Raw genomic sequence first — 23,072 nt, forward strand, 5'->3', positions numbered from 1 at the left:
ATCCAAAGGGCAATGGGTCAGTGTCCCGTCCTGGTACTTTCAGGCCAAAGGTGCTTGGAATTGAATGTGGGACACTTTACATGAAATATACAGGACCGGATCCTCAGCTATCTAAACAAGGTGGAGGGGGAACGTTTTGTGCCTCTGCAGAACCATGCCTGCTAACACCTCCTTCTCATGGGCGTAAGGTCCCATTTTGGCTTCACTAGCAAGAACACTCATGCTTAGAAATGAAAAACAGAGGAGAAAAGGCTTTTGGATCTGCATTTATTGCAAGGCACAAGCTCATGTAAGCCTTGAAAATGTTGCTTTTTCAATCCGGATGCTTTGGAGAAGAAGTCCCTAGCTGGGGATCAAGCGGGATCCGGCGGCTCTCAAAGAGAGGGAGCATCTTCCACTTTTCAAAGGCATCTATCACTCCTCCCGTCTAAAATGTAGAAACCAGCAACAAAAAGACAACAGTTAACTCCGTTTCATAGCAAGATGACTATGTTTGAGACATGAAAATACAAAGCAAGCCATGTTGGTCCATAAGAAGAATTTCAACAACAACAACAACAACAAATCTTTATTTCGGTTGAGGACCAGCATAAGGAGGGAGGGATACAATCATTTAAAATCTTTTTTAAAAATGTTTTAAAAAACTAAAATAAGTTAGAACTTATAAGATTCTATAAGAATCCAAAAGAAGATAAGAGAACATTAGACAAGTCCGGAAGAGCAGAAAAGGTTAGTAGTATATAGGACTACAGCTATCAGTCTACCATGCACTCTAATACGAGTCCTCATTATATCTAGTTTGTGGTACAGGCCATCATCCGACAAATTTGGAGTACTGCTGTGCAGAATCAACGATGTCCGTTCCAGCAGGGTTTGTATCTGAAGGCAGCAGGGAGTTACTGAATTGTCCTGTGCACTGGCAATAACAGTTGGGGTCCTGGCTAGATCCAATTGGCGCTCAGTGCCTACAACATATTGTTTTATGAGAGCTTTGGCTCGCATGACCATTGGGTGGGGATAGGTCTCAGTTTCAGTTTTTCATTTTCAGAAACTAGGAATTCAGTAGATTCACCTTTCGATGAGAACTGAATCCAATCTCTAGCGCATCCTTACCCCTGGGGGACTTTGTCTTCTAGGGGCATTTACAAATATCATGAAATAGTGAGCGAGCTTTCAAGGTCTCCAATATTCTCCAGCAGACTGTATGTTATGCACGGCAGGGATTTGTTGTCTTTGTGGCCCTGAGGAAGAGTTCTGGGGAAACAGGAAGCTTGCTCACCATTTTGTGACAATGTTTTGAGAAACACGGGAGAACTGACACCCTGGGGTTCCTTCAGTCCAGTTGCTAATTTCTCTGCCAGGACCCAAGACAAAAGTCTACTGCCTCAGGTTCTTTCTTTAAAAGATAAAATAAGAATGAAGCTGCTTGGAGTTGAAAGTGGGAGATTTGCATAGAATGTATGGGATGTGATACTGAGGTAATCTTAAACGGTGGAGGGCAGGACACCACACTGAGTAAGAGCCCAGCATCTGTTAAAGCTGCAGAATAGACATCCCTTAGGCACTGAGAAAAACAATGGATGAAGCTGCACAAAAAATTAAATGTGCCCATCTGGTGTGGTTTAGGGATTTGGCAAAGGAGATCTAGCATAAGCTCACAGGGCCAAGGGGCCAAAGACAGCTGGACCAGCCATGAGGCAGGTGAGGACCCTGCTTCTGGTGGCAGAAGCCCCTCAGACAACAAACCCATTGGTGCCCCTTCTGCCCCACTGCATCTGCAGTAAAATAATAGTAAAATAATACAGCATTCTAAAATCAATTCATTGTAAAATAAGTTCAAATCATATTAATGGCAACCATTGGGCTAGACTTCTGTGAGGATTACCAAAGGAGGGGGTCAGGCTATGCCTTGGCCAAAGGCCTGGTGGAAGAGTTCTGTCTTGCAGGCCCTGCAGAGTCTCTTGCGACAGAGTGTTCCACCAGATTGGAGCCACATCCGAAAAAGCCCTGGCTCTGGTTGAGGCCAGCCTAACCTCTCTGTGGCCCAGGACCACCAGGGTGCTTTTGTTTGAAACCCTAAGGTCCTCCATGGGTCCTGGGCCGTATAGGGCTTTAAAGGTTAAAATTCCATAAAATCCGACTTCCGGGTTAGCGCGATTGGCTAATGGCGGATTCCCTCCGAGCTCCGGAGGGAATCGGCTCCGTGGAAGACGGGTCCTGCCGCGAAGGCGACGCGGGGACCCTCAGAAACCACAGGTGCGGAAGCCTGTGGACTTGGTGACTCAGTGGGCACCTTTTGCGCCCTCCCCGACCCACGAAGAAGCCTTTTTAAAGGCTCCGGAGCGGGTGACGGAGAGTGGCGTGGTGCTGTGAGTAGACCGCTTCTTCTACGGAGTGAAGCCGCGAGCCATGGCCGGAGAGCGCTGACTTCTTCCTTTGAACATTTGGACTGCAAAGTAACAACCCGTGAGTAGTACGGAAATTGGACATAAAAATTCTATTTTTAAATTCGGCACGACCGGGGGATGCGTTAAAAGGAAGTCCGCCCCCCATCTTGTAGACAACTTAAAGCAAGAATTGGATAACTAAGGTCGGAAGACCAGCTTTCTCTTCGCGAGACAAAAGTTTTTAATTCCACGATTTGGCACTATAAGGCTTACACCACCTTATAGAATTGACACATAATTAAGACAACTGTAAATCTTGCAGGCTGTGTAATGGATTTTAACAGCGGATAAATGCTATATTAATGGAGGTTTCAGTGGTACTTTGGGTTACAAACAGTGCTGCTTACGAACGCTTTGGGTCATGAACTCCACAAACTGGGAAGTAGGTGTTCCAGGTTGCAAACTGTGCCCCGGGATATGAACGTGGTCTGAGAGCCAGTACGGTGTTGTGATTAAGAGCGGTAGTTTCCTAATCTGGGGAACCGGGTTCGCGTCTTCGCTCCTCCACATGCAGCTTCTGGGTGACCTTGGGCTAGTCACGCTTCTCTGAAGTCTCTCAGCCCGACTCACCTCACAGAGTGCTTGTTGTGGGTGAGGAAGGGAAAGGAGAATGTAAGCCGCTTTGAGACTCCTTCGGGTAGTGATAAAGCGGGATATCAAATCCAAACTCTTCTTCTTCTTCTTCTTTCCAGAGCCGCGGGAGACCTAGGTAGGGTATGCCCGGCTCGGGTTAGGAACACTTTGGGTTAAGAACAGGCTTCCGGAACGAATTAAGTTTATAACCTGAGGTACCACTGTATACTGGAATCAAATAAATAATCATCAACTTGTACATACAATTTGGAAAACTTTAGGATGCTTGTCATGATTAACTATTGATTAGTCTGCATGTTTACAATAATTTGCCCACAAGTCACCTCTATTCAATGTCAGAAGTAGAGCTGGCAACTTTGAGGGAATTTCTGGAGAAGAACCTGGCAAGAACTTCGAAGGAACCAGGTGGCGCTGTCCATAAAAAAGCGAAATACTGCTGAATTGAGGATGTGTCTGGACTATAAGAAGGTGAACAAAATAATGTTGACAAACTGCTATCCTCTACCACAGATTGGGGATTTGTTGGAAAGGATGAGGCCAGCGAAAGTCTTCACAAAGTTGGATTTGAAGGGGGTGTAAAACTCAATTTGAATAAGAGAGGGAGATGAGTGGAAAACTATATTTTCCACCAGGTATGGCAGCTTCAAGTATTTTGTCATGCCCTTTGCATTCCAGTCAGGAGCAGCAACGTTCTAAGATTTCATCAGCTACATACTCAGACTCCTGGTGGACTGTGTTGATAACAATTTGATTTATTCAGAGAATCAAGAACAGCATATACATCCTATGAAAGATGTGCTTCAGAGGTGGCGAGAACACTGGCTGTATGCCAAGTTGGAAAAATGACAGTTCCACGTTCAACAGTAGATTTCCCGACATGTCTCCCCCTGTGTGTAGATTCACCCTTAGAGTGGTGTGGTTCCTCCACTCTCAGCAACCAAACTGGAACGTGTCCAAAGGAGGGCAACCAAAATGGTCAAAGGCCTGGAAACGATGCCTTATGAGGAACAGCTAAGGGAGCTGGGCATGTTTAGCCTGGAGAAGAGGAGGTTAAGGGGTGATATGATAGCCATGTTCAAATATATAAAAGGATGTCACATAGAGGAGGGAGAAAGGTTGTTTTCTGCTGCTCCAGAGAAGCGGACACGGAGCAATGGATCCAAACTACAAGAAAGAAGATTCCACCTAAACATTAGGAAGAACTTCCTGACAGTAAGAGCTGTTCGACAGTGGAATTTGCTGCCAAGGAGTGTGGTGGAGTCTCCTACTTTGGAGGTCTTTAAGCAGAGGCTTGACAACCATATGTCAGGAGTGCTCTGATGGTGTTTCCTGCTTGGCAGGGGGTTGGACTCGATGGCCCTTGTGGTCTCTTCCAACTCTATGATTCAGCGGACCTCTGAATCTCTTTGTTGTTTAGGCTGATACACCTTAGCTTTCATCCTGTTTTACATCTTCCTCCTCCTCACACTTCTCTCTCTTAGAGTTTTGCTCCATTTTGAGTGTTACGCTTGCATTACGAGTGTTATGCTGAGGACTGTCTTTTTTCCTATTTATTTTGCCTTTTTGTTTTTGAGGCACTTTTTTGGAATTGTTTTTCTGACTGTTTGGAACCCAGTTCAGCTACTGATTGATGGATTGATTGATTGTGGGTTTGCAGTACATTGTTGATTGTTTTCACTTTATGGAACAATGGTCTCATTAGATAGTAAAATTCATGTTAAATTGATGTTTTAGGGGTTGTTTTTAAAAGTCTGGAATGGATTGATCCATTTTGCATTCATTTCTATGGGAAAGTGCACCTTAGTTTTGGAACGCTTTGGTTTTGGAACGCACTTTCGGAACGGATTAAGTTTGAGAACCAAGGTACCACTGTATAGCCATTCAGCTAAGTACCCACCATTCACATCTTAAAAGAGTGAGCTCTGTTGCCATAGAGAGGAATGGATGTGCATTCTCTTATCTCACCAGGCTGGATGCCATGGGATCCTAGGATGAAGAATTCTTCCTGGTAGGCACATGTGCATGCAATTATGCCTAATATACTGTAATGAGTGGGCTTTGTGGAGCTAGTTTCTGTAAAAGCCTGCGCTACTTCCCATCCTGTAATTCTGTGGCTGGTGATGGGGAAAGCAATTATTTGTGGGATTGATTGAATGTAAGTATGTTTGAACACTTTTAAGGATTGTATGAAATGTATGTTTGTATGCTTGTATATGTGTATTAATGATGAACTATTTTAACAATAAAAACTTATTTTAAAAAAAATAGGTACCACTCTGGTGGGAAGGTAAACAGCGTTTTTTGTGTGCTGCTCTGGTTCGCCAGAAGCAGCTTAGTCATGCTGGCCACATGACCCAGAAGATGTCTGCGGACAAACGCCGGCTCCCTCAGCCTGTTAAGTGGGATGAGCGCACAACCCCAGAGTTGTCTGCAACTGGACTTAACTGTCAAAAAAGTCCTTTACCTTTTTTTTTAATATATGGAAAATGGCATCGCATGTAAAACTTGTAAAGAAAAACAAAAGCAGCCTCTTCTTTTCTCAGTTTGGTTAGATTTTATGGAATTCTATGCAAATTTATGGAATATGTTTTAGAAAATAAAATTCTGATTTGTCTCTTCCACAGGTCTGCCAAAAAATTTGGGGTATATAGTTTCTAATTAGTGGGGAAAATATTCTTGATGTAATATAGAGCCTTTTATTCTGGGTAGTCCTAGTGGCACTGATGGCTTCAGTTCCAGGCTTTAGTTTCTCTATAACTTATAAGCCATGTGTGCCTCACTTCTTGCTGTCGTGTTTCGTGGACTGACACCCTCCACTCATGAGCAAATATCTGGATAAGCAGATTGACCATTTCTTCTTGTGAATGTAGAAAGGGTGGTAAACACCAGTGGCCACTGGCAGGGGTGGGGGGGGTAGGAGTTTGGATGCCACAGCACCCAGAGCGTCACAGAGCCACTCCTGTTCAAAGGGCTGTGGAGTTGTTCCTCTCTTTCATCCTATTGTGAATTAGCTTCCTTCTCCCCAGTGGACAGTTTTGTTTGTCTCTCTCTTTGCACAGGATCTGCACGTGGTCCACCTACCAATCCTTTTCATTGCCATAAAGCCAAAGGTTCTTGCTTCCCTAAACGTTGTCCCGATACTCATGAAAAAATTGGAAAGTGTTTATCTAGTATGCTCTGTTGCAAAAGGTAATTTCATCTTACCAAATGAGAATTACACCTCCAGCCCCTCTCCCATTACCCTCTGGATTGATCATTTTAAGTACCCAATGCAGAGTCCCCTAAATTGATCATCCTTTGCCTGCAAGCTCAATTGCTCCATTGCAAAAATAAAAATACCTATGCCAGACTCAGCCAAGGGTGGCACATACCATATTGCCGCTTGATGCAAGATGCTAATTGCTGCTTTGCCATTCTGCCAGCACAGCTCCTAAGCCCATCTACCTGCTCCTCCTTCCATGGCCTGATCTGCCGCTGACACACACCATACCCTGTTGGTTGCAGCCACAGAAGCGGCACTACCATTGTTGCCCATTTTAAGCAAGATGGTGCCGAGTTTTTTCACCACAGGCAGAACCAGCGGGACAGGAGGGGCACCAATGGGTTTGCTGTCTGGGGGGCTTCTGCCACCAGAAGCAGGGTCCTCACCTGCCTCATGGCTGGGCCAGCTGTCTTTGACCCCTTGGCCCTGTGAGCTTATGCCAGATCTCCTTTGCCAAATCCCTAAACCACACCGTATGGGCACATTTAATTTGTTGTGCAGCTTCATCCATTGTTTATCTCAGTGCCTAGGGGATGTCTATTCTGCAGCTTTAACAGATGCTGGGCTCTTACTCTGTGTGGTGTCCTGCCCTCCACCGTTTAAGATTACCTCAGTTTCACATCCCATACATTCCATGCAAATCTCCCACTTTCAACTCCAAGCAGCTTCATTCTTATTTTATCTTTTAAAGAAAGAACCTGAGGCAGTAGACTTTTGTCTTGGGTCCTGGCAGAGAAATTAGCAACTGGACTGAAGGAACCCCAGGGTGCCAGTTCTCCCGTGTTTCTCAAAACATTGTCACAAACTGGTGAGCAAGCTTCCTGTTTCCCCAGAACTCTTCCTCAGGGCCACAAAGACAACAACTCCCTGCCATGCATAACATCCAGTCTGCAGGAGAATATTGGAGACCCTGAAAGCCCCCTCACTATTTCATGATATTTGTAAATGCCCCTAGAAGACAAAGTCCCCCAGGGGTAAGGATGGGCTAGAGATTGGATTCAGTTCTCATCGAAAGAGGAATCTATGTAATTCATAGTTTCTGGAAATGAAAAACTGAAACAGACCTATCCCTACCCAATGGCTTATTATCATGAAAACTTTCTTGTGGTCCAACATGCCTTGCTTTGTGTTTTCATGTCTCAAACATGGTCACTTTGCTATGAAACTGAGTTAACTGTTGTCTTTTTGTTGCTGGTTTCTATGTTTTAGACAGGAGGAGTGATAGATGCCTTTTAAAAGTGGAAGATGCTCCCTCTCTTTGAGAGCCGCTGGATCCCGCTTGATCCCCAGTTAGGGACTTCTTCTCCAAAGCATCCAGATTGAAAAAAGCAACATTTTCAAGGCTCACGTGATCTTGTGCCTTGCAATAAAAGCAGATCCAAAAGCCTTTTCCCTCTGTTTTTCATTTCTAAGCATGAGTGTTCTTGCTAGTGAAGCCAAAATGGCACCTTACGTCCATGAGAAGGAGGTGTCAGCAGGCATGGTTGTGCAGAGGCCCAAAACGTCATTAGAAAGGAAGACTAAAAGGGGGTGAGGATCCCCCAAAACAGTCTAGTGAGGAGGACTGGGCCAAAATGTGGAAAATGAAGAGTGACAAAATATGGAGGGTGGAATGGAAGGGAGATGAAATTCTGTTCAGATTTCCTTTAAATGGGAACTAATCTGAGTTGCGCTCTTTGAAAAAGTATGCCAATTGAAATATAGTCATCCTTCAAAATCCACAGGTGTCTGAATTTTGGGATTATTGAACTGACCAGACCAGGTCTGGAAGTGTCCTCTTATAGATCCCATAACCTGTTGTTGGGATACTGCCAGGGAGATAAAGTCCATTATGGCCCCAAGCCGGCTGCCAGACGATCCATCGATCCCTGTAGTCACGCAGCTTCTAGCGACACGAGTTTTCTGGATTCCTTGCCACATTCCAGGGCTCGTGCACACTCTTTATCAGCAGATTATGCACACAGCAGAAGATGCACAGCAGGAGAGCATATTTACAGACTTTATTTAGCGTTGATCAGAACAAAGAAAAACATGACCGTTCTGAGTCAGTGTCTCCGACAGACTGAGAAATCGAAAGCAACAGCAACACATAAACATCCTGTGAACAGGAAATACGCAGGCTGTGACACAAACATCCTGCTCCCTTTTAAGGTGGAACGGAAATATCCTAACAGGCACCCAGTCTGGTGAGATAAGAGAATGCAAATAATAACAATAACAATAACAATAATTTATTATTTATACCCCACCCCACTGGCTGGGTTCCCCCAGCCAGTCTGGGCAGCTTCCAGCAGAATATTAAAATGCAATAACCTATTAAACATTAAAAACTTCCCTAAACAAGGCTGCCTTCAGAGGTCTTCTAAAAGTTTGGTTGTTGTTTTTCTCTTTGACATCTGGTGGGGGGGCATTCCACAGGGCAGGTGCAACTACCGAGAAGGCCCTCCGCCTGTTTCCCTGTAACTTGGCTTCTCGCAGTGAGGGAACCGCCAGAAGGCCCTCGGCGATGGACCTCAGTGTCCGGGCAGAATGATGGGGGTGGAGACGCTCCTTTAGGTATACTGGACCAAGGCTGTTTAGGGCTTTAAAGGTCAACACCAACACTTTGAATTGTGCTTGGAAATGTACTGGGAGCCAGTGTAGGTCTTTCAAGACCAGTGTTAAATGTTTTCGGCAGCCGCTTCCAGTCACCAGTCTAGCTGCCGCATTCTGGATTAGTTGTAGTTTCCAGATCACCTTCAAAGGTAGCCCCACACAGAACGCATTGCAGTAGTCCAAGTGAGAGATAAGTAGAGCATGCACCACTCTGGTGAGACAGTCTATAGCCAGCTAGGGTCTCAGCCTGCATACCAGATGGAACTGGTAAACAGCTGCCCTGGACACAGAATTGACCTGGTCCTCCATGCACAGCTGTGAGTCCAGAATGACTCCCAGGCTGCACACCTGGTCCTTCAGGGCACGGTTACCCCATTCAGGACCAGGGAGTCTTCCACACCTGCCCGTCTTCTGTCCCTCCCAAAACAGTACTTCTGTCTTGTCAGGATTCAACCTCAATCTGCTAGCCGCCATCCATCCTCCAACCGCCTCCAGACACTCACACAGGACCTTCACCGCCTTCACTGGTTCTGATTTGAAAGAGAGTTAGAGCTGGGTATCATCCGCATACTGATGAACAACCAGCCCAAACCCCCTGATGATCTCTCCCAGCAGCTGCATGTAGATGTTGAAAAGCAGGGGGGAGAGGACACAACCCTGAGGCACCCCACAAGTGAGAGCTCAGGGGTCTGAACACTCATCCCCCACCACCACTTTCCGAACACGACCCAGGAGGAAGGAGCAGAACCACGGTATAACTGTGCCCCCAGCTTCCAGCCCCTTTAGATGGTCTAGAAGGATGTTATGGTTGATGGTGTCAAAAGCCACTGAGAGATCCAGCAGAACCAAGAAACAGCTCTCACCTTTGTCCCTAGCCCGCTGGAGATCACAGACCAGTGCGACCAAGGCCATTTCAGTCCCATGATGAGGCCTGAATCCTGACTGGAAGGGATCCAAATGGTCCGCTTCTTCCAGGCGTGCCTGGAGTTGTTCAGCAACCACTCTCTCAATCACCTTGCCCAAGAATGGAAGATTTCAGACTGGATGATAGTTGGAAATATTGGCAGCATCTAAAGATGGTTTTTTAAGAAGCGGTTTCATAACCGCCTCTTTCAGCAGGTCTGGGAAGGCTCCCTCACAGAGAGAAGCATTCACCACCCCACGAAGTCCATCACCCAGCCCTTCCCGGCTAGCTTTTATAAGCCAGGATGGGCAAGGATCAATGAGACATGTGGTTGGTTTCACTCGTCCCAGCAGCCTGTCCATATCCTCAGAGGTATTGATCCCACGCAATTGATCCCACACAAATTGACTAGACAGGACTCTAGCACTCTCCCGCCTCGGCCCTGCTCCCACGGTGGAGTCTACCTCTTCTTGAATCTGAGTGACTTTATCTGCAAAAAAACTTTGCAAAATCATTGCAGGAGATCATGTGGCCCGTACTGGGCCCTGATGTAGCAGGTGGTTCTGCTGAATTGCAAACCACATGAAAGAGTTGAATAGATGAAACTGCATATTAATCTAAACAATCAAATACCATGTGATTGAAGAATTCGACCAAGAAGAATTGGCAAAACCTCACAGAGCAAAGCAACCAAAGACAGGGCTGATCCCAGAGCCGAACAAGCCTTGAGGCAGGTGAGGACACTGCTCCAGGTGGCAGAAGCCCCCAACCAGGCAGAATGCCCATGGGTGCCCCTCCTGCCCTGCTGCTTCTGCCAATGGAGGAGAAGCACCAGTACCATCAGCACTGATTTTGGGCTCCCATTTGGGGCAAAACGGGAAGTGCCGCCCTAGGCTGATTCTGCCATAGGTGTCTTTTGCAATGGACAAAGTATGAAAACAACTGGCTGCGCAACCAATTAAGCTTCCAATCACAGGACGATGTATTCAGGGACCACTTAAGTAATTGATGCTTTGTGTAACTAATGGAACAGGTAGCTGGTACTCACTGCTCTATGAAAATGACATTCTGTGTAATAAAAAGGTTGCATTAGAGATACGTTGTACTACCAGTGGTTGTTTAATTAATGAAAAACCTAATTAAGACAACTGTAAATCTTGCAGGCTGTATAATCAACCTACATAATGACTATAATGAGTTTTGTTTTGGTTAATTCTGTTTCTGAAGGAATAGAATGGCTCTAAGACATGGATGGGAAGAGGGAGGGAGGAGAGATGAGTTTGTATCAATACAGTTTTTACATAATGGATGAAATAATAAAGTTTTAATGGAAAACTCAAATGGATATAGCAGACAAATGCTATATTAAAGGAGGTTAAACTGGAATCAGATAAATGATCACCAACTTGTAAAGAAACCTGTTGTTCATGTTAGCAGGCATCATAAAAGTTTTCCAAGTTTTACGTAATGAAACTATTTTCTCAGTTCACTGGCTCCCTTTGCCTAAATCCAAGAAGGGATGTTCATTTAGGGTGGTAGCCTAAAGCTACTCAGATCAGAGGCTCCTGAAAATGATTGATCCAAAAAATGCTACAAGAGGGCCATGGTGCGGGGAGGAGAAATGATACTTTCCTCTGGACACTTGTTTGATTCTCATTCGCCAAGCAGAAGTTCCCTTCTGCAACAATTATACAGTGGTGGACAGCTCCCAATCTCAGTGAAGACAGCAGGACATCATCAACAGGAGGCAGATATAATCGGTTTGTAACGGGCTAAATCCTGTGTAGAGGGAGAACAAATACCATGGTCCACAAGTGAAAGGAAAGTTCATTCAGAAGAGCTTGAAACGGAGGCACAACTTCATAGGCCCTCCTAAAATAAATCTTGGCTGGACCCTTGCGGTTACCTGAACGAAGAGCACCTTTCACAACAATAATTGGCCAGCCTGTCCTTTTCCTTCTCCTTTCCACCGTAGAGGATGACTAAGCCATTTACTTAATTACTTACTTACTTAAGGTAAAGGGACCCCTGACCATTACGTCCAGTCGTGGCCGACTCTGGAGTTGCGGCGCTCATCTCGCTTTATTGGCCGAGGGAGCCGGCGTACAGCTTCCGGGTCATGTGGCCAGCATGACTAAGTCGCTTCTGGCGAACCAGAGCAGTGCACGGAAACGCCGTTTACCTTCCCGCCGGAGCGGTACCTATTTATCTACTTTTCTTTGATGTGCTTTAGAAATGCTAGGTTGGCAGGAGCAGGGACCGAGCATTGGGAGCTCATCCCGTTGCTGGGATTCGAACCACCGACCTTCTGATCAGCAAAGCCAAGATAACAAAGAGAAAGAGAGCTCAAAGTCTGTTCTGGTAGAGGGTTTAGGCTCATGGTCAGAGGAAGTAGAGCTTGAAGGGTTAGAGAGAAAACCCATAGCAGACCTTTGGGACTAGAGTCTTGAGAGAAGCCTAGCCAGAAAGAACAGTACTGAGAGGAAATTTCCCGTATTTTGTTAATTTATTGATAATTCTCACTCACACAATATTCCACCCAAAAAGATAAGAAACCCTGTGAGGGAAACAACTTATGAAAGCTCTGAAGGAGAGGAGAATGGAAATCCTCAGAGAGTAGAGTTTAGAAAATGTAACTAATATCAAACCTGAGGCAGGAGATCCAAAATTCATTGAAGGATTTGTAAAATGGAAGTTAGAACAAGAATATAAATTGGAATTGCAAAAGATTAGATCTGCACAAGAAATAGAAAGAATTAAAGCTGAGAGCGAAAGACTTAAGGCTGAGAAGGAGAGTGAAAGACTTAATAAGGCTGAGCAGGAGAGCGAAAGAATTAGGGCTGAAAGTGAGAGCGAAAGAATGCAATTTCAGTTGGAAATGAGGAAAGTGGAATTAGCAGCTATGGAGAATCAAAATAATAGTAATAACGCCAGTAGTCCAACTCAAGTGAAGGTAGATTTAAAGCGCTTTCCTGAGTTTAAGGAAAAAGATTGCCCTGAGGCTTTCATTATACCATTTGAAAGAGCTTGTCAATACTTTCAAGTGAAAGATGAGGACAAGATGACGATCCTTAGAGCCAGGATCAGTGGGTGATTAGCCCTAATTTATTCTCAAATGTCGGGGACCGATTCCAAAAATTTTGAGATATTTAAGCAACAAATATACACCTGGTTTGGGACTACCTCAGAACAACTGAGAAAGAAATTCAGAAGTGTGACTAAAGTGAGGGAGGAGACATACGCTCAGCTTGGGGCTAAAATCTCAAACTACCTCACAAAATGGTTAGAACAGGAGAGGGCAGACTCTGTTCCAAAAATCAGAGAAGTGTTTGCTCTGGAACAATTTTATGAAACAATAAACAGCCAATTAAAATATCTTATAAAGGAAAGACACCCTCAATCACTTCAAGAAGCTGCTAACTTAGCTGACCAAATAAACAAAATAAGGGACCATAGGTTTGATGAACCGAGTTTTGGCGGGAAAGTGTGGGGGACTAACAGAAATAAATTCCAACAAAGCAAAGGGAAACCCCTCTTCAGAGGAAGACAAGGGAGATAGGCCATTGTCAAAAGGGCAAAATGACAAGGCCCAAGCCAACGCCAGTCTCACTGAGAAGAAAGGGTGGAAAACAAACTATACAAAACCCAAAGAAGTTCAATGCTGGGGATGTGGAAAATTTGGCCACAAAAGGTTTAATTGTAAATCTGGAGAAGAAAAGTCTGGTAATATAAGCCCTCAGAGAAGAACCTTTTGTATCAAAGAAGCTGAGGAGAGCCAAGCTAGTCAGGACAGGCCGAAGCCTGCTGAAGTAGGGGAGGCTAAAGTGGCACATTGCTATGCTATAAAACAAGATAATCTTCTTTTAAAAATGCTGGGGAAGATATTTGGATTGAAGGGAAGAGATTTCTGGGGTTAAAAGACACCGGGTCGCAAGTCACTACTGTCCACCCAGAGATCATCCGTCCCACCAAAATAATTCCAGGGAAAGTTATGTTAATTAAAAGGAATTTCTAAACACCCTGAGGTATTGCCAGTTGCAGAAATCCATATTAAATTCCAAGATTGGTCAGGGAAGTGGCAGGTTGCTCTTTCTGAGGAGATTCCTACTACTGTGCGGATCGGATGGGATCTCTTAGAGCATGTACAGAGTTCTTTTGTAGTTACTCGCTCCAAGGGGGGTCAACAGTCCCTCAACGCTGAGGGGAATGCTACTGTTGCCCAAGGAGACAGAGCATTGTAAAAAGCCAAAAACATAGTTTTGCCCAAGAACAGAAAGAAGATGCTGATTTAGTTAATTGTTTTGAGGCAGACAAATCAGATGAAGCCGATATAACATGCTGGGAAGGGAGAAGGGAGCAATTGTGCAATCTACAAGAAATAAAGATAGCTCCTACATTAACCCTTAATCAGCAGGTGGAGGTTAAGCAGATCCTACAAGATTATAAAGACATTTTCAGTAACACTCCAGGTAGAGCTAAAGGAGTTATACATCATATCGACACTGGGGATGCTAAGCCTATTGCTGTCAACCCCTACAGAATAACTGGAGAGTATGTGGGGAAAGTTAGCAATGAGGTAAGGGCGATGCTGAAGGCAGGGATGATAACCCCTTCGGAAAGCCACTGGGCAGCACCCATAGTGCTATTAGACAAACCTGATGGATCTATTAGATTTTGCCTGGATTATAGGAAGCTGAACCGTGTCACTAAAGCAGATGCATATCCAATGCCCCGTTTAGATGACATGATAGAAGCTATAGGCCAGTGTCATTACATCACCTGCCTAGACTTGACAAAGGGGTACTATAAAGTAGAAATGGACCCCAGGGACCAGGAGAAAACTGCGTTCAGAAGTCCCTTAGAGCTGTTTGAGTTTAAAGTAATGCCCTTTGGCTTAAAGAATGCGCCAGCAACTTTTCAGCGATTGGTGGACAAAACCCTGAACGGATTAAGAGAGTTCACAGTTGCTTATTTGGACAATATGGCTGTGTACAGTCCAACTTGGGAGAGACACAAAGAGCACTTAGGGATAGTGCTACAGCGAATTAAAGAGGCGGGCTTAACCATCAAAGCTAGCAAATGCCAGATAGGGGTCTCGACTATTCAATTCCTGGGACACATGGTGGGAGGAGGAGTGATGAAACTTTTAGAGACAAAGGTAGAAGCCATTTCCAACTGGCCTACCCCTACCTCCGAGAAGAAAGTCAGAGCTTTCCTAGGACTAGCCGGTTATTATCGCAAATTTATTCTGAAATTTAGCGAGATAGCAGTGCCTTTATCTGACCTAACGCGGAAGAAGGAGCCAGACATGGTTAGCTGGACAGCAGCATGTCAGCAGGCGTTTGACGCCTTAAAAAGCGCCTTGACATCAAATCCAGTCCTTGTTGCTCCTGATTATGATCGTGAGTTCACTGTCTTCACCGATGCATCTAATGCCGGGATCGGGGCCGTGCTGTGCCAACAGGGAGAGAAGGACGACCTGCATCCCATCACCTTCATAAGCAAGAAACTACTACCAAGGGAAAGACATTATTTGACCACTGAGAAGGAATGCCTTGCCATCATGTGGGCATTACAGAAACTGAAGCCGTACATCTGGGGCCGAACTTTTACTTTATGTACTGACCATTCACCCTTGCTGTGGCTGAGAACCATGAAGACCAAGAATAAGCTGATGAGGTGGGCCCTATCACTGCAAGACTTTAATTTTATGGATAAAAATGTGAAAGGGACCCTGAACACCGTTGCAGACGCCTTATCCAGAAGACCTGCAATTGAAAGTTAAGTGAATGCTTAAGATGTAACCGGTTTTTGTATATATGTATATTTTACCAGAACACAGTATTTGATGTACAAATGTTAGGTGTGATGTGAAGGGTGAAATGTCAGGTTAGGAAATGTTTATTTGCCATAAAGATGTACTGCTGATTGATCAGGAGAATAACTAGGTTAAGTTATCCCTCCTGAGTCAATCTTCTTAAGGGGGGAGGAATGCGGCGTTTGCCTCCTAGGATGCGTCATAGGAAAGGGTTAAAATGAGTGTGATGTAATTGGCCAGTGAGAATGCAAGGGGGGAGTAAAACTTAGAGTGGGAGACTTTGACAGTCAGTTGAGGTTTGGGAGTTGAAGAAGGAAGAGGGAGGATTAGGTTTGGGTTGGTAGATTTGTATTGTGAGAGGAATTGTCAGGTGGAGTCAGATAGATAGTTGGGAATAATCAGTTTGGAGTTGTTAGGAACTAAGAGCCAGTGTGGTGTAGTGGTTAAGAGCGGTAGTCACGTAATCTGGGAAACCGGGTTCGTGTCTCTGCTCCTCCACATGCAGCTGCTGGGTGACCTTGGGTCAGTCACACTTCTGTGAAGTCTCTCAGCCCCACTCACCTCACAGAGTGTTTGTTGTGGGTGAGGAAGGGAAAGGAGAATGTTAGCCGCTTTGAGACTTCTGAAGGGGAGTGAAAGGCGGGATATCAAATCCAAACTCTTCTTCTTCTTCTTCTAAGATTAAGAAACTGACAAGAGAAGAATAAACTGAAACCATACGCTTGTTCCTGCATTTAAAAATAAACTTGATTATTTGTTAATGTTAACAACTGTCTGGACTCCGTGTGTCCCCATGAGAAGCGGGGTGGTGGCAGCGAAGAAAGCAATCACAGTGGTGGCACAGGGTCAATAGACCATCAAACGTCCTGTGTGGTTGCCACAGTAAGTAAGTAAGTAAATGGCTTAGTCTTCCTCTAAGGTGTAAAGGAGAAGGGAAAGGACAGGCTGGCTAATTATTGTTGTGAAAGGTGCCTTTCCTTCAGGTAACCACAAGGGTCCAGCAATGTGATGAGAACAGGTGAGGGGTGAGTTATTTACCTGAGTGATACACCCCCCTGGCACTGCCTATTCTCCTCATAAACTTTTTGTTTGATCCAAGCGATCTCCTTGTGAAACATGAATGCAGCAGATCTGAATGTTTGCGATCTGTAGTTGGGATCTTACTTCTGTGGAAACTGCTATGACTACCAGATTTCAGCAATATCTTCCCACAAGCATGTGATTTTGGCAACATACTCCTCCATGTCAGCCTAAGTCAAAATGTTCCAAACAAATTTAAAATATGGGAAGCATGGGTGCAGCCAAGATTTATTTTAGGGGGGTCGGCTATGAAGTTGTGCCTCCGTTTCTTCCTCTGATGAATGAACTTTCCTTTTACTTGTGGACCGTGGTATTTGTTCTTCCTAAACACAGGCTATGGCCTGTCACAAACTGATTGTATCTGCCTCCCATTCGTTTCTCCTGCTGTCTTCACTGACATTGGGAGCTGTCCACCACTGTATAATTGTTGCAGAAGGGAACTTCAGCTTAGCAAAGGAGAATCAAACAAGTGTCCAGAGGAAAGTATTAATTCTTCTCCCTGCACCATGCCCCTCTTGTGGCATTTTTTGGATCAATCATTTTCAGGAGCCTCTGATCTGAGTAGCTTTAGGCTACGACCCTAAATGGACATCCCTTCTCGGATTTAGGCATAGGGAGCCAGTGAACTGAGAAAATAGTTTCATTACGTAAAACTTTTATGATGCCTGCTAACATGAACCATAGGTTTCTTTACAAGTTGATGATCATTTATCTGATTACAGTTTAACCTCCTTTAATATAGCATTTTTCTGCTATATCCATTTTAGTTTTCCATTAAAACTTTATTATTTCATCCATTATGTAAAAACTGCATCGATACAAACTCATCTCTCCTCCCTCCATCTTCCCATCCATGTCTTAGAGCCATTCTATTCCTTCAGAAGCAGAATTAACCAAAACAAAACTCATTATAGTCAATATGTAGGTTGATTATACAGCCTGCAAGATTTACAGTTGTCTTAATTAGGTTTTTCATTAATTAAACAACCACTGGTAGTACAACGTATCTCTAATGCAACCTTTTTATTACACAGAATGTCATTTTGATAGAGCAGTGAGTACTAGCTACCTGTTCCATTCGTTACACAAAGCATCAGTTACTTAAGTGGTCCCTGAATACATCGTCCTTTGATTGCAAGCTTAATTGGTTGCGCAGCCAGTTGTTTCCATACTTTCTCCATTGCAAAAGACACCTATGGCAGAATCAGGTTAGGGTGGCACATCCCTTATTCCCCCAAATGGTTGTGAACTTTTCCAAAATCAGTGCTGATGATACTGGTGCTTCTCCTCCACTGGCAGAAGCAGCAGGGCAGGAGGGGCACCCATGGGCATTTTGCCTGGTTGGGGGCTTCTGCCACCTGGAGCAGGGTCCTCACCTCCCTCAAGGCTTGTTCGGCTCTGGGATCAGCCCTGTCTTTGGTTGCTTTGCTCTGTGAGGTTTTGCCAATTCTTCTTGGTCGAATTCTTCAATCACATGGTATTTGATTGTTTAGATTAATATGCAGTTTCATCTATTGTTCATCTCAGTGGAAAGGGATTACCATAACTGTCCATCCTAAAACTTCAATAGCTGCTGGACATTTGCTCAGTGTGATCTTCTCCCCTCCATCTTGTTTGAATAGCTGAGGATTAAAAGGTAAAGGACCCTTGACTGTTAAGTCCAGTTGCGAACGACCCTGGAGTTGCTGAGCTCACCTTCCTTTACTGGCTGAGGGAGCCTACATTTGTCCGCAGACAGTTTTCCAACGTCATGGGGCTAACATGACTAAGCCGCTTCTGGCAAAATCAGAACAGTGCACAGAAACACCTTTTACCTTCCCGCAGAAGCAGTACCTATTTATCTACTTGCATTTTTCGAACTGCTAGGTTGCCAGGAGCTGGGACCGAACAACCGGAGCTCACCATGTAACGAGGATTTGAACTACCGACGTTTTGATTGGCAAGCCCAAGCCTCAGTGGTTGTTGTTTTTTTATAAAAAATTTTATTGCATTTTTTCCAGATAAAAGCAAACAATATAGAAGAATAAAGAAAACAAGAAAAGCGAAGAAAGAAAAACAAAGAAAAAAACATATTATTTCCGAAGCTTGTTTCAATCCACCAGCAGACTTCCCCACATCTCCCGCACAGTGCATTCTTAATAATAAATTTGTCAGCAAATTGTAACCTTGTTTCATATGTTTCTTTTGTACTTTCAATTGCATTTTAAGTTTAAATTACTTGATATCCAAATTACTCAATAAACACATATATATTATCCTTCTTTTTAAACGTTTAAACCTTGGTTCTTTCATTTAATATTATCTAATTTCATATATATTCCACTCTCATTGCTGGGGCTATCTTTCCAAATCGTACGAAATCCTATAGTTCATATAACTTATAAAATTTTTGCAAATAGTCCTTAAATTTCTTCCAGTCCTCCTCCATTGCTTCTTCTCCCAGATCTCGGATCCTGGCAGTCATCTCGGCCAACTCCATATAGTCAATCAATTGCGTTTGCCACTCTTCCAGTGTGGGCAAATCTTGAGTCTTCCAGTATTTAGCGATAAGAATTCTTGCTGCTGTGGTTGCATACATGAAAAACGTTCTATCCTTCTTTAAAACCTTTTGGCCCACAATGCCCAAGAGGAAGGCCTCCGGTTTCTTAGAAAAGGTGTACTTAAACACCCTTTTTAACTCATTGTAGATCATTTCCCAGAAGGCCTTCACTCTTGGACAGGTCCACCAAAGGTGAAAGAATGTTCCCTCAGCCTCCTTACACTTCCAACATTTATTGTCAGACAAATGGTATATCTTAGCAAGCTTAACTGGGGTCATGTACCACCTGTATATCATTTTCATAATGTTTTCTTTCAGGGCATTACATGCCGTAAATTTCATACCGGTGGTCCATAACCTTTCCCAGTCTTCAAACATAATGTTGTGCCCAATGTCTTGAGCCCATTTTATCATGGCTGATTTAACTGTCTCATCTTGAGTATTCCATTTAAGCAGCAAGTTATACATTCTCGATAATACCTTAGTCTTTGGTTCTAACAGCTCAGTCTCAAGTTTCGATTTTTCCACCGGGAATCCTGTTTTTTTATCCAACTTAACAACCTCGTTAATTTGGGCATAATGAAACCAGTCTTGCACCTTATCCTTTAATTTTTCATAGCTCTGCAACCTCCAATTATCTCCAATGTTTTCTATTATTTCCCAATATTTTGGCCAACCAGCCTCCATATTGGGTTTTTTGCGAGCCTTGGCCTCTATTGGTGATAACCACCTCGGAGTCTTACTTTCAAGTAAGTCTTTATATTTCATCCAGACCATAAAGATTGCTTTCCTGACAATATGGTTTTTAAACATTCCATATGTTTTTGCCTTGCCGTACCACAAGTACGCATGCCATCCTAACGAATTATTAAAACCTTCCAGATCTAGGACATCTGTGTTCTCTAATAAGATCCAATCTTTCATCCAGCAGAAGGCTGCAGCCTCGTAATATAACCTTAAGTCTGGCAGGGCAAACCCCCCTCTTTCTTTTGCATCAGTTAATATTTTAAACTTTATTCGGGGCTTTTTGCCCTGCCAGAGAAACTTTGAAATGTCCTTCTGCCACTTTCCAAAACATTCCACTCTGTCCACGATCTGCAAGGTTTGAAACAAAAACAACATTTTTGGCAAAACGTTCATTTTTACAGCTGCAATTCGGCCCAGCAAGGACAATTTCAATCTTGACCAAATTTCTAGATTTTTCTAAACCTCTATCCAACATTTTTCATAATTGTCTTTAAACAAGTTCAAATTTTTAGACGTCAGGTTTACCCCCAGGTATTTCACTTTTTTAACCACAGTTAACTCTGTTTCCTTCTGGAACCCCTCTGTTTCCGAAGGTGTCAAGTTTTTACCCAAAACCTTAGTTTTTTGTTTATTCAACTTAAATCCTGCCACCCGACCAAATTCTTGAACCAGTTCTAAAACTCTTTTTGTACTAGATTCTGGCTCTTGTAAAGTCAAAACTAAGTCATCTGCAAATGCTTTCAGTTTATATTGTTTCACTCCGACCTGTATCCCTTGTATTTGCCGGTCCCTCCTAATCATGTTCAGCAACACCTCCAGGACTGATATAAATAGTAGGGGGGAATAGGGGGCACCCCTGGCATGTTCCCTTTTCAATATGAAACTCCTCTGTCACCACATTGTTCACTATCAACTTAGCTTTTTGTTCTGAATAAATTGCTTGAATGCCATTTTCAAACCCCCGTCCCACTCCCATTCCTTCCAAGTTTTTCATCATAAATTTTCAAGAAATGTTGTCAAAGGCCTTCTCTGCATCAATAAAAATCAACACTGCTTTGGTATTAATGTTTGTTTGCAAAAGTTCCAGAATATCTATGATATTCCTAGTGTTGTCACACAAATGCCTACCAGGGAGAAAGCCTGCTTGGTCCTTGTGAATTACTTCATTTAAAACCTTTTTAAGTCTGCTTGCCAAAATGTCTGCAAATATTTTGTAATCCACATTTAGGAGTGAGATGGGACAGTAGTTCCTAAGTTGAGTCTTTTCAGTTTCCACTTTGGGTATCAGTGTGATGAAAGCTTCTTTCCACGTTTCCGGTGCCTTTCCTCCCCCCATAATCTGGTTACACACCTCCATTAGTGGTTGTATCAAATAGTCTTTCAACGTCCTGTAATACTTGGAGGTCAGTCCATCTGGTCCTGGAGACTTGCCCAGTTGCATATTCTGAATAGCATCCTCAATTTCCTGTTGTGTTATTTTATAGTTCAAGGTTGATCTTTTCTCCTGAGATAGCTCTGGTAAACCATTAAGTTTCAAAAACTGATCCATCTCGGACACTTCCTCCGGCCCTTGTGTATATAAATTTTTAAAATATTTCTGGAAACACTTTCTAATTTCGCCTGGTTTCTGAATGTTTTTCCCTTCCACCTCTAGATTGGTAACATAGTTCAATTTTTGTCTTTTTTTCAACTGCCATGCCAGCAGTTTCCCACATTTGTTCGCTGACTCTAAAGATCTTTGTTTCATTTGTTTAATTTTCCATTCCACTTCTTGATTTATCAATTTCATATATTGCGACTGGTGGAATTTAATTTCTCGCAGAATCTCTTTTGACTTTGGTTTAGATCTCAATCTTTTCTCTCCATCTCTTATCTTCTCTAATATTTTATCCTTTTTTCCATTCCAGAGTTTTTTCTTAATCGTATTTTGTTGTATCAGAAACCCTCTCATTACAGCTTTACTTGCGTCCCAGATCGTTCTTTTTTCCACCGAAGTGTTCAAATTAATTTCAAAATAGTCCTTCAAAGTTTTTTGGGCCTTCTTTACCAACTCTTGATCTCTAAACAGGCTGTCATTCATTTTCCATCTAAAGGAGCTGGCTGGAGTAAATCTCACTTCCATTTTCAGGGCATTGTGGTCGGAGCAAGTCTTTGGGCAGATTTCCACTCTTATGGTCTTTGGTGCCAGCCCTCTAGTTGTCCAAATTTGGTCGATTCTTGTCCATGACAGGTGGGCCTCAGAGAAGAAAGTTCCTTCTTTACCTAAGGGGTTCCTTGTCCGCCAAATATCAATCAAGTCCATATTGTCTGTCAGTTCAAAAAAGGTTTTCGGTAGTTTGCCATCCTTAGTTAAATTTTGATTTTGTGACTTATCCATAGAGGTAGAGACCACCCCATTCATATCTCCCATCATAATGATGTTCGAGTAGTCCAGATAGTCCAGCAAGGTCTCATGCAGCTTCTTGTAGAATTCCGATTTCCCCTCATTTGGTGCGTAGACTCCTAATATCAAAACTTTTTCTCCTTGAGTTTGTATTTCAATTGCCAGGATTCTTCCTTGTTCATCTTTAAACAAAAATTTCGGTGACAAGTTCTCCTTTGCATAGATCACCACGCCTCTCTTTTTAACTCTATCTGATGAGATAAATTCTTGACCTAGTCTTTTATTGATTAACACTTTCCTGTGGAGCCTAGTCACATGTGTTTCTTGCAGACAGATTATATCCAGATGTTCTTTTTTCAAAATATGGAAAATCCTTCTTCGTTTCTCCAGGGAGTTTGCGCCATTAATGTTCCAACTGTACAGCTGCAGAGACATCCTGTATCAATCTGTTGTTACTCTTTATGGGGTGTTCTCTTTTTTGTCTGGTTCCGAGGGGGAGGGTGTTGGTTCTTTTCCAGTCTGTGGCGTAGGCCAAGGGACTCCTATTCCTTTCTGCAGATCTTCTCCGTGGTCGTGCAGGAACTTCTGGTTATCTTCTTTTGTTTTGATTCTAACCTTCTTTCCTTTGTAGTTAAATGATAGGCCTTGAGGAAACTCCCACCTGTGTGGTATCCCGTTGCTTCTCAGAAGTCTTGCTAGGTCG

The 23,072-nt window shown here is 43.5% G+C and overlaps 1 long non-coding RNA gene across 9 annotated transcripts in view; it reads left to right on the top strand.

The window, feature by feature from the left end:
* Window positions 1–23,072, top strand: part of LOC308584190 — a 121,254-nt gene that overhangs the window by 18,109 nt on the left and 80,073 nt on the right. Inside the window, exon 4 of one of the 9 annotated variants that reach the window (XR_014006610.1) lies at window positions 7,513–7,690. The exons of the other annotated variants lie outside the window; for them this stretch is intronic. This is a non-coding gene — a long non-coding RNA (uncharacterized lncRNA). Of the gene's footprint in view, window positions 1–7,512; window positions 7,691–23,072 lie in introns of those variants that run through there. 9 annotated transcript variants of the gene reach the window in all.

The sequence above is a fragment of the Podarcis bocagei genome, assembly GCF_964188305.1.
Source record: "Podarcis bocagei genome assembly, chromosome: 3".
Lineage (NCBI taxonomy): Eukaryota > Metazoa > Chordata > Lepidosauria > Squamata > Lacertidae > Podarcis > Podarcis bocagei.